The sequence below is a fragment of the Desmodus rotundus genome, chromosome 1 (genome assembly GCF_022682495.2).
Source record: "Desmodus rotundus isolate HL8 chromosome 1, HLdesRot8A.1, whole genome shotgun sequence".
NCBI lineage: Eukaryota > Metazoa > Chordata > Mammalia > Chiroptera > Phyllostomidae > Desmodus > Desmodus rotundus.
The window spans coordinates 204,073,953-204,079,952 of record NC_071387.1 but is presented as its reverse complement, the minus strand read 5'-3'; positions in this window follow the sequence as shown (position 1 = coordinate 204,079,952).

The window sequence follows — 6,000 nt, the reverse complement described above, 5'->3', positions numbered from 1 at the left end:
CAGCATATGGGTCCTGAGTGACCTGCATGTATCCATATTTGCAAGTGAAAATCTTTAGGATGCACTGAAACATGTCTACAACGTTGATGGTAGTAGTTATTTTAAGGCTGATTCTGCATTCATAAATCAGTTTGACTATTTTGATGAACTTTGCATGTGGGGTGTTTTAAATGTCATCTTTCAGTCAAATAAGACTTCTGAGATTGGTTACATAATTGGGTTTTGGTTCACTGACTTGGTGCGCAGTTTTTGACTGACCAAGTAGATAATTTGATACTCTGAGTCTGTTGGGTAGAAGAAACAAGGCCTAACCAATCTGGTAGAGAAAACTCTGAAACCTGCAGTAATCAATCAGTCAGTGGCTGGTTTGCCTGACTACAACAACCACACCTACTGTAAATTCTCTGAACTTTCTAAATGTGATCTGAACCTAGATTTTACACACACTAAGCCTTGGTGTCTTTAACAGATAGAGGGACCTTGTTAAAAATGTAGAGGTCTGGACCCCCACATCCAAATATTCTAATTCAGTAAATAGACCTGGAGTCTGAGAATTCACATTTTTTAACAAGCACTTCAGCTAATTCCGATCAGCATAATCCTTAGCCCATACTTTACTAATCATTGAAGTGCATCATTTGAATGCTTTGAAATCCAAACTTTTCTCAAAAGAACTATCACTAACTTCAGATACTTGGCACCAAAGTGAAATGTTGAAAAAAAATCAGAAAAGCATGTTTCTTATAATAAAATGAAAAGGAGAATTATAAAAGGCAATGTCACATTTTCTACCCTTATACATTTACAGTATTATTTTCTTCATTTTTACATATTGTTCCCTCATTGTGAAATTTTAAATAAAATGTTAATTCAGTGATGCCATTTTCTCTCTTCAGAGTCCCAGAATATAATTAGCAGGTAAAGCAGCAAGCTCCTGTAGTACTTGCTGCATTATGAACACGTTATGAAAACAAGAAGAGTTTTTACTAATCTCCTGATGTACAGAAAGGCAGCTGAGGATAATATCACCTATTACATTCTGCTAGTGCCTGAAGCCTGTGCCGTAGGCAATTCACACAATGCCTGTTTACCACTAAAATTTCACTTGCTCCCATTAAATCAGTTTCTGAAAGAATTTCTGTATCTGCAGAAATGTCATATGTAAAGAAGTATGCCAGTGAGCCTTTTAGAAGCTTCTATACAAAAGATTTATGCAAAAAGTGTCCATATAGTATGCCTGGCCTGATTTTTATGCATAACTTATCTCAGATGCTAATAAATCTGGAAAAGAAAGGAAGGAAGGGAAGAAGGGAAGGAGGAAAGAAGGGAGGTTGTAGTTCTTTAATTTCAGGTGACCAGGATAACAAGTTTTAGTGACATGAACTAGTGCAAGGACTGTGATCCTCCACACACAGCATTTCTTCCTATAGAGTATCTATTGACAACCTGGATAAAAGCTTGAAAAGAGGAATAAGTACCTCATTGAATTAAAAAGGGAAACTGGTCATACATTTTAACATATGTGGCCAAACTTGAAAACCAGTTTTCATCAAGTAAGGTTATCTGCTACCTTCTACCTTCTACCTTCCGTCTAACAGAATCTTATTTCCCAGCAAACTCACCTCTAAGATAGCCCTCCCATTGGTATAACTCAAAGAATAGGATCTCAGCCCTGGCTGGGTAGCTCAGTTGGTTAGAGCATCATCCTGACACATCAAGGTTGTGTGTTCCATCCCTGGTCAGAGCACATGCAAGAAGGAGCCAATGAATGCATGAATAAGTGGAAAAACAAATTGATGTTTCTCTCTCTCTCTCTCAGATTAATTTTTAGAAATTAAAAAAAAGAATTTATTTAAAAAAATAGGACCTTCCCCACCCACACCATCCAGATGTGTATCTGCTTTAAACACTCATTCTTCTGCTCTCCATTTATTCTCTCTTGATCTTGGTTTCCTCGTTTGTAAAAATGGGTTAGTAAGAGAACCAGCCTCATTAAGTTATGAGAATTAAATGAGATAGTGTATGTAAAATGTTTAGGGAAATGTCTGGCATTTTCTAAGTCTTATACAATTGTTGTTCAAGCGAAATCCTAGCTAGCCACAGAAGTTTCTGCTCTACCACTATATGCATTCTTAAGATTCTGCAAAATCGTACACTAAACACAGTAGCACTCATGGGGGAGAAACAGCATTAGGAGCTAGTGAATCCCCCAAAACTATGGGACGTTTTAACCAGGGCGCTAAGGAAAACAATAAGAACCCTAAAGATAACACCAGCAGAAAGAACTCTCCACTGGCCTTTGCCCTGAGAACCCGAGTCTGTCCCAGCTGTGGTGTCTCAAACCCCGGAGTTCAGGCTTCTCCCTTGGAGATGTAGGTCTTTAGTGTCAGCCACTTTAATGAAGACCAGTTACATCCAAGAAAATATATAATTCAGAAGTTTGTTCTTTTTTGTTGTTATTGTCTTGTTTTCCCACAAGGACACGTCTGCCCAGGTTCTTAACCTGCATGTACAGACTGTTCAGGTAGCTTAGCATAAAGAGAGTATAGCAGGTCTTCAGGCCACTAAACCAGCCATTTGCTTGAACTAAGGAACAATATTTGAAACTTTTCAGCTTAAAAAAAAATTTAACTGTGAAAAAGCTTACGTTTGATCATTTCAAACAATGAATACACTGGGAAAAACCATGTTTGGTCCAATTTGTTTTCTGTGGTTGATTGATGTCACTCCCTAATTACCAACTGCATGTGAGTTGATTTGCATTTAAAATACATGCTGTAGCAGAACTGTGGTATGATAAACAGAGTCTAGCTGTCCAACTGCCACTCTCCCCGACCCCAGTATTCTTTCAGAAGTGACTAGAGTTCGATTATTAAGGGTTACAAGTTTGGAATGGTGTGTGCACTGGTGCACCCTGGTGGTAAGCAGAGGGCAGTCAGACTTGATGTATTTGGCTAATGTATTAACCAGAAAAAGCAGCTCTACTGTTTTAACTCCCCCTATATCTCAGCCAGTAACAAAGAAAACTCAACTCTGAGCTTTCTCCACGGACATTCTTTCACTGTTGGGTTTTTTTTCCCTTCTTTTGGTCATCACTCATTGCTTGTTTTTTTCTTTTCTCATTTCTCCTTCAAAACTGGGTAAAAAAATAAGTAGAGGTTTCTGCTGTTTTATAAGTAAGAACTGTTTTCCAGAAATACTTTAGGTCCAAGATCCTTTGAGGGGAGCTAATGGGAATGTGATATTACAACAAACAGCGGGCTCAAAAAGCTTGCGGACCCTCTTTTTTTTTTTAAGTTAAATTTTAATTGAAATACACATACAGAAAAGTGCACAAATCCAAAGAGTTCAACTCAATACATTTTCACAAAGTGAACACACCTGCATAACCAGCACCCGGATGAAGAAATAGAATATTATCAGCTCTCAGAAACCCTTAAATGCCCCCTGCCAGCCACCCCTACACCCTAAAGGCAATGACATCCTGGCTTCTAACACCATACCATGCATGTAATTCTAGTGGCTTTGCAATAGTATATGAATAGACCATGTTTTATGTAACCATTTCCCACTTTTCTAATTTGGACCTTGAAGATGCTTTTTTACTCTTAACTGTGAAACCCTTTGGGCGTATACCTTTGCTGGGACTCCTCCAAAGGATAAGGGATGCTCTGACAGACCACTGGTCACACCCACTCTTCCTGCTCTTTGTTGGGAAGTAATAGCACCAGATACAAGAGAAACCAAGGACTGCCATGGATAAGGCACCACTTGCTGAGCCAGCAACAAGGAAATGGGTCTTCTTATACATTCAGCATTTGTTCTGCTAACGCTGCAGCCGCAGCCCCCCTGGAGCACAGCCACACCCTGAAGATCCCAGTGGCAGAAAAGTCACAATGCAAAACCAAGTTCACCTCACTTAACTGCCTCTCTCCATGGCGGGAGGCCACACAAGTTTCTTTGAAAGAGACATTTTCTGAGATCTGCGTCCTACAGGGTCGGGCAAAAGTAGGTTTATAGTTGTTCGTATGGGAAATAATTCAATAAGTTATAAGTACTAATTTAAGAATAAACTCTGTGTTTCGTGTACTCACAACTGTAAACCTACTTGTGCCCACCCTGTGTGAATAGTAGTCAGACTAAGTGGGGACTTGTTGAGCTGTACATCCGTGAGGTTCACGGCGTGTTACCAGTGTTAGTTGTGAGCGTTAATAAAAGAGAAGGCAGCAGAGTTCAATTCCTCCTCAAATTAAGGCAAATGGAGTGAAGGAAAAGTAATATCACCCGGCTATAATCTACTTAGAGCGGGATGGCCCGTGTGAGCATGTGTGGAATCCCTCATTCTTGCAACTGTTTTCCACGGCCTCACCACTTGGTAGCTGAGGTCGTCACTACCCGGATTTCATTTGCCTGTGTCACAGGCACTCCCTGTGCACTCAGAACTCCAAATAATAGGGTGGAGACACGGCTACATGTGCCCCGAGCCTGCATTCTTGTTGAGGTCAATTACAATTGTCAGATCTAATGACTACAACAAAGTCATCATCGGGCTGATGTCTCTACTGCATTTGGCCTAATTGTCTAATCTCACAGCCTCCTCTCAGAAACAACCCCTCACACTCTTCTTGTGACTCTTCATCTACTTCTTTCTCATTTTCACTATGATTTCACGGTCCTTCATTTCCGCCTCTCTCAGCAGGACAGCTTTGTTCTCCTGCCCACAGACTCGGCAAGGCCTGTACCTTTTCTGCTGCTATGTAAGCATCAACTTGCTTGTGACTTTGGCTTGTCATGAAGTCAGAGTTGACCTCATGTTTGCATGTCCATTTGGGCCAGTGTGTAATACTATATGGTCAGATAGCCATAGCCCGTAAGGTAAATGTCTGAGATGGGAAATCTACCTGGTCACAAGCAAGCCAAAAATGGAGTGGCATTGGACCAGGCATACACCTCTGCTCTACTCAGTTTTGAATGGTGGTGGACAAGCTATCCAATCAGCAGGCCCCACAGGGAGCATTAGGTGAAGGCCAATCGAGTGTAAGTTTATTTATAACAGTTCTTCGCTCTGTGCCTCCAACCCTATCTCTACCAAAACCGTTAGTTATGTCTTGGTAGCCTCCTGCCCTGCCCTTTCCTACATCCACGATAGAAGTTTTGCCATTTTTTTCCTTAATTCCTCATGTCTTTGTAAATGTCCTTATCTCTACCTGAAATCTCCTTCACCATTTCTTTGTCTGCAAAATTTATCTTTCAAGATCTAACGTTACCTTCTCTGGACTAACTTTCCCTACTTCTGTAGGCATAACTCTCATTCTCCTTTACACGCACTTTCATTTTAGTAGTTACTATACACTATGGGCCCGCTTTATCAATACAGCTAACCTTGGGCATATAATTGTATCACTTTTAAGAAGATGATTTGATTTGGGTTTAAACCAATCCATAAATAGTTATTGAGCATTTACTGAATGCTCAGTTTTATTTGGCCTCCTTTAAAGTCCTTAGAAGGTCTGTTTTCATGAAAAAGATGCCATTGCTGATGGTTTTTTAATAATCTAATTTGTCCTTAAAGAAGAACAATCCCTCCCTGGGTCGAGTCTCATGAGGGGCAGAAGCTCCATTCTAGCTACATGTGTGGCTTTGGGGGACTTAGCAGGCCTTTTCAGGGTTTTGGGGATTTTGGTAACTGCAAAATTTATTTAATGAATCTTTACTTAGTACCTACTCTGGATCTGTACTGGTCTAAGTACTATGGTGTGAAAAAAACAGAAGACTGTTTATCCCCTCAGAGAACTCGCAGGGAAAGGGGATGTTCGCAAATAATGATGATGCCATTTTCTAACAGCTAGTACTGACTGCTAAGTCTCTTTCATCTCCAAAGTTATGAGGCTCTATGACTTTTAATTAACATAAACAATTTATATGTAAATGAATGTCTTTGAGGAACTTATTCTCTTAAAGGTTTAAAATATGCATCTGTAAAATTTGTTTACATTTTCA